Below are 11783 nucleotides of genomic sequence, written 5' to 3' on the forward strand. Positions count from 1 at the left end.
TGAAAGTAAAGTGCACAAAGATTTTTACGTGGAAAACACCTGGCTCAAAAGGTGAAAAAACCACGACCTACTACTCAGTAGGATTTTCCCAAACTCCACTAAAATCACTGAGCCAAAAACTGCATTTACAAAACTCTTTGTAAACCTAAGGATTAACTCTAATCCCAGTGTAGCACACAGCCTCAACTGTTCCGACACTTTCAAGTTAACTCTAACTTGAATACTCAGAGTACCTAATACAATTGCTTCTAAGAAAGCTGAAAGGTACAATATGAAAACCTACTACAATTGAACTAGACTTAGAATAAACACAATGATGAAACTGGTTCTTCTATCTTAGTTCATGTAGCTTCAGACGTGCACACTTGTATCTCGCATATGTTGCTTGCAAATCAGACTTGATCTTTTTGCTCTCAAATATGCTTAACTTCTGCTTATGTGCAATCACCTGTAAAAGAGAACAATCGTTATATTTATAGAGTTAGTAATCAGAGTTTGATAAGAACTCGAATTGTGGATCCTTTGACAATTCGAGTCCAAGAACAACTCTAACTCCTAATCCATATTCTTGATCCGGATGTAATTCTCTTTTCATAAGGAGACTTCAACTCCTTATCCTATATGCAATCTTTTCGATCGAATCAGAAGATATTCATCAAGATATTGCTGCTTGATCTCAAGGACTTATCTTCTTCACGTGCATCTCATGTGTATGGGCCATAACAAGTGTGTCTCCTTAGATGAACCTGGTCCTTTACTGAGTTCGTTTGTCATTCTTCAAAACTTCAACTGATCTTGGGCCAACATGCCTTAATGACGAGAAATTGGACCCTCCAATTTTGCCGTATACAGATAGACTTCGCGTTTCCTAGAACGAAGCGATGGGAAATGATTTTGATGCCCAACTCTTCAGGCTTCCCAATGTGACATCATACTGATGATGCAACGTGTGACATAAGCCTTCACGATAACTGGGACATACCATGGACTTGTCATTTCGACGTCATTCAATGCACTTTTGATTCCCATTCTTCAAAGTGACAGTACCGCCGTCGATTCAGTTTTCAATAAATGCATTGATTGCGCATGTCGATCCGTCTTTCAAAGGAATTGATGGTCGTGTTATCACCCCTGTAAATGGGGGCATTCCGGCACTACCTCTTTATCCAAGTGCCTTTCTCCATTCATTCATCCCTTTCTTCTCACTATATTCCTCTATTTCTAACCATCATGTTTAGGCTTCATGGCTTTAAGGTTGCATGGCAGCATTTTCATTAGCTGTGTGATGGCCTTCTGCCTGAGTTTTCTCTTGTCGAGCGAGATTATACCATCTTGTCGTTGTTCTTGTTGTTGTTATGCCTGTTACTGCTGTCGTTATTGGCTCGAGGTGATGATACAGGGGCGGCCAACTTCTTCCGATCTGGAAGGAAGTTTGGACTCTGCACCGCTGCTCGGGAGAGTGTTTGGATTATACACCGCTGCTCACTCTCCTACCCTAGCCTGGTGTGGCAATTCATCTCTCGGGTTTTTTCCTATGGGATAAAATGGCACAATCGGCCGCTGAGCTTGCACTGCACGACGCCCCGGAATGTGGACTCGGAGCAGCCATGCAAGTAGGGTTGGTGCCCGCCGAATCTTCAACCTTTGGCTTCGGCGGGCTATGTCGCTTTTTTCTGCCTTTTCTACATCCTCCCCTTTTCCTCTTCTTCATTTTCTCCCTCAAAGATATTATTCCGTGGGATCAAGATGGGAACCTAGAGGAGGTGGCGGTCGAAGTATCACCATCGAGGATGCAAGTTCGAGGAGGTGGCGCTCAGAGATGCTGCTACTGGAGATGAACCTTCGAGAGTAGACTAGGCTCTTAGGCTTTTACTATGGGTGTGTAACCTTTTGCTTCTTTGTTTCTGTGTAAGGATCCCTTGTGGGCTTTTGTAATCATATGTAAGGGCTCTTCGCAGGCTATTATAACCAAACATTTATGAATATAAAGATTTTTTCTCAACTTTCATCTTTGATGCTTGCCATATTCTTTTACATTTGTGGAGACTCTGAATGTATGCCTCTATTGACTGATGTTAGGCTAGAAACCCGTGTTTTAGCCGTGGTATTACATTCCAATGATTGTGTTTTTACGTGTGTTTGAGCTCAAATGATAGTGAATTACACTTAGTACGTGTTTTATGCCTTGCAGGAAGCGATCCGGAGCTCAAAAGTTTATTTGGAGCTAAATTGATAAATTTGGAGCTTTGAAGTCTGAGTAAAAGCCCAATACATTAAGCCGGGATCGTGTTCGGGGGTCGTGTACCAAGTCTGGATGTTAAAAGAGGACGAAATAAGTTTAATCTGAGAAAATTGCACTGTTGCGCCGCATGGGGCGCCACAAGGCGCGGCGCAGCAGTGTAAAATGGTGACTGACTTGAAAAGATGAAGTTGCAGCTAAAATGCACTACCGCGCCGCATGGTGCGGCGCAGGATGCGGCGCGGCTGTTCAATTTTTACAGAGCGAAGTCCTAGTTCGCGCAGGAAAGGGTGTTTTCGTCTGGGCCCGACCCTACTTGGTATAAATACATGAAAACTGCTATTTTGAAAAGTGGGACATACTTTTGACACAGATTGTACCTAAGGAAGCAGAGACACAATAGGAGCAAGGCGGGGAATTCTTCTACGAGTTTTTCATTCCTCTTCCTATTTTTCATTGTTGGTTATGACTTTTAGTATTGTAGTTTTACATGCTATTATGAATAGCTAATTTGTTATCTAGAGTTTTGATGGAACCTTTTGTAGGATAAATTCTTGTTATGTTTTTATATAATTGAGTCGTAGCTTTTCTCTATTTGTTCAACTACGTTTATATTGTGGTTGGTTGAAGAGCTCTCAATTAGTTGTGCCTATTTAGTATGTATTACTCGGGAGAGAGTGCATATTTAGGTAGTTGTTGAACAACATCACTCCCAAAGTATAAGAGGGATCTATAACTGCGGGTTTAAAAGTGGAATTAGGGATAACGAAGCCTTGGGTGCAATCTAAAGTGAGCTGTAATAAACAAAGCCAGCTAGCGTAACTCGGTAGTGCGTCTAGTAAATTGTGGTAATTACTCGGAAGAGAGTTACGACAGTGAGAGCGCTCATGATCGGTAGAGAATACTTAGGCGAAATTATAGAAGACATAGCGGGAAGGATTTTTTTTCCGACAATTGGGAAAATCATAACTCTAGACCTCCTTAATCTTTTCTCCAACTTGTAGTATTTTTAGTGTTAATTTATTATTTTAATTTGTTAGTTAGTTAGTTAAACGCAAGATTCTTAATACTTATAACATAGGAATTGTTCAAACTTGTCTTCTTTGCAATATTGAACAACTATAGCTAAATCTTAGTTCTCTGTGGGATTCGACTCCGGACTTGTAAATCGGATTATATTTGCAACGACCGCTTAGTCCTTTTTATAAGCCATAGTTGGGCGTGATCAAATTTTGGCGCCGTTGCCGGGGAACTAACGGTGTAGTTGTAGCTGTATATATTGCTAGGTTACGAGTTTGAACTTTTATTTTGTATTTTTTTTATATAACTATCGATTTGAGAAACATGGCATCTTGGAATTATGGGAATTTAGGTGTAGATAATTCTACTATTTGATCTCCATACATATTGTGAAGGAAACCACCCGTGGCAAAATTTTCAAAACGTTCCTAAGAGCGAGTTATGTGCACCAACTCAATCTTATTTGTGGAATGTGTGTGATGTGTGTGGTGGTAAAAATGGTCACCTTCATGGTTGTGCTTATATTTCTTATTTTCCCCCAACCCCTTACTATGATGGTTCTACCTTTTCTTGTGAAGTTAATAGGAATAAAGAACCTGGGAATGCGGACCTGAAGGAGATCAAAGATATGCTAAAGTGTCTTCTGGAACAAAACAATGAGAAACAATTGCACATAGAAAGGCAAGAGGCAACTATTCGCAAGTTGGAGGCTCAATTGAGTTAAGTGGTTGGAGCTTTTAATGCTCAACAAGCCAATATTGAGGATAGCAGCCAAGAAGAGCATGAATTTGAGGTGTTAATTGGGGAGGTCAGAGTAGAACATCAACAACCTAGCCAACTACAATTTGAGGATGTCAATGTTGAAGAAGTGAGACTAGAGCCAACCAAGGACTTTGAGGATATAAATTTTGTTGACTCTAGTATCATTGATGTTGAGGATGTTGAAAGTCCTGAAGTTCATGTGTTTGAGCGCATTGGTCCACACTCCAAGCATTTTTCCACATTATGTTTGGATGATGATATGGAAATAGAGTCATCTGAACCAATTCGAAGAGTCAAGGAATGAGGAACACGATGCATATATTCTGGAATTATTCTTGCCAGAACGTCAGGATTACATACCTCATACAAAGGCCAATGAGTGCAGAATATTACATTATTTCCTTGGGCCAGTTAGATTCGTTCCACCGCCCCATGACCATAATCATAAGCTTGAATCAAAACTTGGGGTTCAATTCATAAGCTCAAGGTGGAGGCAAAAAGTGATTCGCGTCGTGCCGCGACGTTAAATCAAGTGCTTGTTGGGAGGCAACCCAGCTTTATTATTTTTTTTTATTTTTTTAATTGTATTATTTTTGTAGTGTCAATTTTTTTTTATTTTCTAGGAGCATGGAAATCAAAGGTATTGGAAAGATGCAACAGCAAACCAAATGGTTAGAACTAAGTGTGAGGTACCCGCACGAAGGACCAAGCTTGGGAGAAGTCTGAGTACCCCATGAATTGCTAGTGCTTCGGCCTTTGACCTACCAGGGAGTTTCTTTTACCCTCTTGTATGTATGGGTGTGCATTGGGGACAATGCACAATTTTAAGTGTGGGGTGAGGAGATTGTCTGGGTGACTTTTCATGCTACTTTAGCTCTGTTTGTTTAATTAAATAATTTTTTTTTTAAAAGATTGGACTTTTCCTGATGACGGATCTTCTAGACAGTTTTCTTGAGGGAAGTAAGCTAATGAAAATATCAAAAAGATTTTTTTTTTTGTTTTAGGTAGTGTAGTAACTCCCCCTTGGTTTTTCTTGGGGCCACGGTTCTTTTCCAAGGGTTTTATTTGAAATGTAGTTAGTTTTTTTTTAGGAATAGGAGCCATTGTGTTGTGTTTTGAATTGAAGCAATATCTCTTGACTTTGTTATGACTTTAGAATAGTGAATACTTTGGTTGTGACGCTTAGGCTCAGTTTTTGACTCTTGTATAAGTACCTTAAATTGTATGATTTTAAATTTGCTTAACTGCTTTGACTAGAGTGTCTTGATGAAACCAATCCTGAGTGAGTTATGTGCCATGTGTGTGTAAGGATTTGTGTTATTCTGTGCATTGCATTTGATGCCTAGAACTTGTCCCGTGTGTTTGCAAAGCGAAATAGTAGTTTTGTTCAGTCTAGGAAGTGATATAGGCATTTCTTTGTTGAGCCAGATAAGTATATTTTACCCTCCTAATTGTTATGTATCGTAGTTAACCCATTTGAGCCTCTAATCCTATTTCTTTGGCAACCACATTACAAGTCTTACCCAATTGTTTGAATGGACTATCTATTTGAACCTTTTAACCTCTCATAAGCACTTGAATTGTGATGATTTATGTAAAAGTTAAAGTGTGGAGTGGTTGGTTTGGCTTTTGAGTGGAACTAATGAAACCAGGAGAAAGGTGCAGTGTTTTGAACAAGTAAGAGCCACTTGAATTGAAAAAAAAATATAGTTGTATTGCTGTGAAAAAAAAAAGTATTTCTTTGATAAGTGGTGGCTCTTGATGTAAGTGTGCTTAAAGAAGAATGGGGTAATACACATTGATGTGAAGGTGGAGTTTTGGTTTGACATAAGTATGGGGTTTAAATGTTAAAGTGTATGTATTAAAGTGCTTAGGGAGGTGTAGTCACTCTGTTATCTAAATGTATCCTACCCGTCCCGCAGCCTACATTACAACCAAATAAAGTCCTACTTGATCCTAGACTGAATAAGCTCGATTAGTTGAGTAGTACACTACGGGCAAGCCTATGGTGCATCTTTTGTGGCATATGAATGTTATTTTCTGAGAGTGAGTGAATTCTTTCTATCTTGTATTCCTAAATGTTCTTAAATCTTATTGTGTGGGACTACTCTCATTGGTTGTGTGAGGGCACTTGATTCATGAAGGAAAGGTAATGTCGTTGACCTCTATGTTAGAGTAAGTGGGCGAGTGATAATGCATGGTACTTGAGAGTCAAATCTTGAGGTTAAGATGTTACGCTTTTGTGCTTAATCTATTTTAAATATTCTTGGCATAATGAATTTGGAGAGTTGTTTAAAAAGGTCGTGTCTATATAAAGTGATGTTTGATTGCTCGAGGACGAGCAATGGTTTAAGTGTGGGGTGTTGATGTTAGGCTAGAAACCCGTGTTTTAGCCGTGGTATTACATTCCAATGATTGCATTTTTACGTGTGTTTGAGCTCAAATGATAGTGAATTACACTTAGTACGTGTTTTATGCCTTGCAGGAAGCGATCCGGAGCTCAAAAGTTAATTTGAGCTAAATTGATATATTTGGAGCTTTGAAGTCTGAGTAAAATCCCAATACATTAAGCCGGGATCGTGTTCGGGGGTCGTGTATCAAGTCTGGATGTTAAAAGAGGACGAAATAAGTTTACTCTGAGAAAATTGCACTGTTGCGCCGCATGGGGCCGCAAGGCGCGCGCAGCAGTGTAAAATAGTGCCTGACTTGAAAATATGAAGCTGCAGCTAAAATGCACTACTGCGCCGCATGGTGCGGCGCGACTGTTCAATTTTTACAGAGCGAAGTCCTAGTTCGCGTAGGAAAGGGTGTTTTCGTCTGGGCCCGACCCTACTTGGTATAAATACATGAAAAAACGCTATTTTGAAAAGTGGGACATACTTTTGACACAGATTGTACCTAAGGAGGCAGAGACACAATAGGAGCAAGGCGGGGAATTCTTCTACGAGTTCTTCCTTCCTCTTCCTATTTTTCATTGTTGTTTATGACTTTTACTATTGTAGTTTTACATGCTATTATGAATAGCTAATTTGTTATCTAGAGTTTTGATAGAACCTTTTGTAGGATAAATTCTTGTTATGCTTTTATATAATTGAGCCGTAGCTTTTCTCTATTTGTTCAACTAGTTTATATTGTGGTTGGTTGAAGAGCTCTCAATTAGCTATGCCTATTTAGTATGTATTACTCGGGAGAGAGTGCATATTTAGGTAGTTGTTGAACAACATCACTCCCAAAGTATAAGAGGGATCTATAATTGCGGGTTTAAAGACGGGATTCGAGATAACGAAGCCTTGGGTGCAATCTAAAGTGAGCTGTAATAAATAAAGCCAACTAGCGTAACTCGGGAGAGTGCGTCTAGTAAATTGTGGTAATTACTTGGGAGAGAGTTACGACAGTCAGAGCAATCATGATCGGTAGAGAATACTTAGGCGAAATTATAGAAGACATAGCGGGAAGGATTCCGACAATTGGGGAAATCATAACTCTAGACCTCCTTAATCTTTTCTCCAACTTGTAGTATTTTTAGTGTTAATTTATTAGTTAGTTAGTTAAACACAAAAATATTAATACTTATAACGTAGGAATTGTTCAAACTTGTCTTCTTTGCAATATTGAACAACTATAGCTAAACCTTAGTTCTCTGTAAGATTCGACCCCGGACTTGTAAACCGGATTATATTTGCAACGACCGCTTAGTCCTTTTTATAAGGCATAGTTGGGTGTGATCATTGACTATTGTCAATATCTAACTCGGGTGTGAGTATTCTTTCTGGCCTTCTGTCGATAAAAACGGCACCTCTCGGAACCCTCTGTTGTTCCTCGGACCAAGCTTGAATTGGTCCGATAGACTCGGGCCGTCGGGACCCTTACCTTGAGTTATATGAAAATAATACCTCGAGCCTTGAAATTTTCATGAGCGGTCTCCGAGTGAGGGTTAGCTTTAGGCACCTGGAAACTTGCATTGAACTTGGTGTAGATAACCTTTAAGGCGTTGTGGATAGGTCCCAGATGAGGGGTTGCCCAGATTTAGGCAATATCCTGAGGTCGAACCCTTATGGACGGAGCTCGAAATGCTTATTTTTCTTCTTGAGAGGAGCCTTCTGGGTACTATCTCGAATCCCGCAATGGTGCTAAAGGCTTCCTGGAGCCTAACTTCCTTTTGGCGGAGGTCCTTGAGGTCGGGTACCACCTCGGGGCTGGAGATGATGCCGTTGGCTTCTTAAAGCCTAGCTTCTTTTTGATGGAGGTCCTCGAGGTCAGGTACCACCTAGGGATTGGAGATGATGTCGTTAGCATCTTAAAGTCCGGCTTTTTTTTATGGAGATCCTCAAGGTCGGGTACCACCTTGGGACTGGAGATGATGCCGTTGGCCTCTTAAAGCCTAGCATTTCCTTGATAGAGATCTTCGAGGTTGGGTACCACCTCGAAACTTACGGCGAAATCATTGGCCTCCCGTGACCTAACTTGGCCTCCCGGGGCCTAACTTTCCTTTGAAGGAGGTCCTCGAGGCAGGGTACCACCTCGGGACTTGCGGCGAAAGTCGTTGGCTTCTTAGGTAGGCGGACCGCTCTTCATATATATAGGGTGGGTCGCTTCTACTTCTTGGGAGATCCCACTATTTTTAGATAGTTATCCTTCCGTTTCGGCGTTGGGCTTTTCATTACCTTGGCGCTAAAGTATTTGCATAGGTTCTTGCTTTGGTTCTCTAGTCCCGCCATAGCCATGACTGCTACATCGGGGTCTATCCGGCAGAGAGGGGAGAGTTTCGCTCTCGGTGCTCAGGATCAACGAGAGTTTACCTTGAAGATTATTTCTTCGATAAGAGAGGAGCACCTTGAGTTAGTGAGGAGAGACTGCGGATGGGGGGAGAAGGTAGCGCTACAGGTACTTTCCCCAGATGAGGGCATCGCGGGTCCTGCCGATGGATTCCTGAATGTGTATGGGTCCCCTTGATAGGGTTGTGCTTGACTTCTGCTTAAAGTACCGGGTTACCTTGGCGCAGATACACCCGTCGTTTTGGCGAATAGTGTTGATGATGAGGTTCTTTGCGGAGAAGGCGGGGCTCGAATTCACGCTCAGTCATCTCGTTAGGTTGTACCAGACCTTTCACCACCGAGGTCTACTAACCTTGCGGTGCCAGTCCGCCACGCCCTTCGTTGTTGACGATGAGGAAGATGGAGATCGGGAGTGGATGAGTCGGTTCATTCGGGTCCGAACGGCTGACGTTATCCCCGTGGAACTTATGCCATTCCCCGAGGAATGGAACTATACACGTAAGTGGTACATCCCGCGCCTTCCCAAATTTGTTTATGGAGAAGGCTAGTCTTGTAACCGTGTTTTTTCCTTTTCTGTAGCGGTTTCATGGACGTCGGGAGACGTTCCTGATCTGCCTGGTTGGGTTCGGGAGTTGTCAACCCACTCGACTTTTGAGGAGCGCAAGTGGCAAGCTTCATCTCGGGGCAGATGGGAAATAAAACTTCTCGGTGTGTGTTTGTACAACTTTTTCCTTTCCCTTCGTTCATTTGGAGAAACATTTTTCCTTCTCTGTATTAATATTGCTGCCGTAGGTATCGGAGAGCCTTCTGAGGCGAGGCCGTCCTCCTACGGAGAGGGGGAGGGGTTTCCAGCTCCTGGGCTAAAGAACGACAATAATAAGCGGGATATGCATTCGCTGGGCGATGGCGCTCAGAGTAAGGCAAAACGGTGCCGGGGCTTCGAGACAGAAATATCATCTGAGCCTGTCGCGCCTGTAATTCCTGATTCTGGAAAGGTGGTTCCTCCGAGCGATCGTGCCTCGACCGGAGTCGATTCTTCTAGGGCCAAGGGAGCTAGATTAACAGATGTGTGCTTGGCCTCCGAGGAAGTTCGACGGCTTCACTTCGCGGTGAGTTAGACATAGGCCTTTTGAATCCCACGTCTTCCTTTCCTTATTGAGTTTTCCTTTGCAGGCCTTTGACAGGCTTAGGTCTGAGCTGCTTCATCATGGAGCCCGGCTCCGGAAAGCTTTGGATGAGGATAGATCCTTCAGGCTCTTTTGCGAGGAAAAGGAAGTCGAGCTGGCGCACTTGCTATATGAGGTGTGCCGAAGCTCGAATTACGAGGGCTACTTGATGGAGTAGGTAATCTTCTGTCCCGGGTGAGTGTGCATTCCGCCTTTTGGCTTCTGAGGCTAACACTTCGTCTATTCCAGTTGCAAAAAAAGACGGAAGCCCTGGAACGTCTTCGGGAAGAAGTTGACCGAGTCAAGAATGACTGTGACGAGCTAAGAGTTCGGGCGGAGGTTCAAACTTCAGAGGAGAAGGGTGCCTTGGCTAAAGTTTCTGCCCTCGAGGTTCAACTCCGCTTAGCTCGTGATAATGCTTTAGTTCAAGCGAATATGATCACGAAGCTTAAATCCGTGCTTCCGAAGGTCAGGGCTGAGATCGTTGATGCCTGGACCGGAGCAGTGCTGAGTCGAACTAAGGCTGATCAGGAGATGGCGACTTATTTAAAGGATGCTACTGATGTTCAAGCCGAGTTGAGGAGGATCCTCGATCGCGAAGAGAGGATCAAAGAATATGCTCATTGCAAGACTCGAAGAAAGATTCTCGAGGAGATTTGCGCTAGGGGTTTTATCCTCTCGGAAGAGTTGGCGCGAGCGAGGGCGGACGAGCGTGATGCTCGAGGTTTCGGTTTGTAATTTCGGTGTTTCGGTCCAAGGATTGTTGCTTTGTTTAGCCCGATTGATTTGCAATTTTCAGCTTGGTTCATCAATAAAAGGTCCATTTCTCAATTTTCGTTCGCATTTCATTGTGTTATGATAGCTTGGTGCGCGTGTTGGTTGATTTGTGATTCTCGTTGTTTGAGTAGTATGTCTTAGTTTTTATTTATATTGTTTTAATTAGTTTTTATTTCGATTGTAATGTATGTAGTCTTGGTTCTTGAATAAATGCTTTTAATTGGGGTAGATGGAAAATTGGAGTTGTTTCTTTCTTGGTAAAGAATATGAATGGGCCATAAGGTGGATTTTGGACCATAATGAATCTGGCCAAGTAATAGATCATGTTGGCTAGCCTATTTACCCCAATAATATCTTGTCCATAAATTTAACATCACAACAATCTCAAATATTAGAAAAAATAATTAAATGCGCTAGTTGCTTTAGGTGCGAATAGTAAAATTATCACGGCTATGGGTACGGTTCCCGTGGCATGGTCGTGGTACATAATTTCCAAATCTGGGGCTACATTTATGTGACCCGGCCACAATTTCTCATAATGTTAATAAAAATACACAGGTTGTAGATTGTGGGTACGGTTCCCGTGACACGATTCACAATGTGTACAAAACAAACAAGTGCGCGGCATTGCGACTTGTTCTAAACATATTCCATAACAATTAAAAGCGGTTGAAAAGCTAAAAATGCACAATAGGTATATAATATATAATTAATCAGATAATTAGGCCAGTAATTAATAGTTAAGCGACCGTGCTAGAACCACGGAACCCAGGAATGCCTAACACCTTCTCCCGGGTTAACAAAATTCCTTACCCAGATTTATGTGCTCGCAGACCATAAATAAGAGTCAACTTTCTCGATTCGGGATTTTAAACCGGTGACTTGGGACACTATAAATTATCCCAAGTGGAGACTCTGAATTTGATATAAATAACCCCGTTTTGGCTATTGTCACTTTAATTGGAAAAACTCCCTTACTACCCCTTCGGGCGGGTAAAAAGGAGGTGTGATAGCTCTGGCGACTCTGCTGGGGACAAGAACCCG

The sequence above is a fragment of the Nicotiana attenuata genome, unplaced genomic scaffold (assembly GCF_001879085.1).
Source record: "Nicotiana attenuata strain UT unplaced genomic scaffold, NIATTr2, whole genome shotgun sequence".
Taxonomy (NCBI): Eukaryota; Viridiplantae; Streptophyta; class Magnoliopsida; order Solanales; family Solanaceae; genus Nicotiana; species Nicotiana attenuata.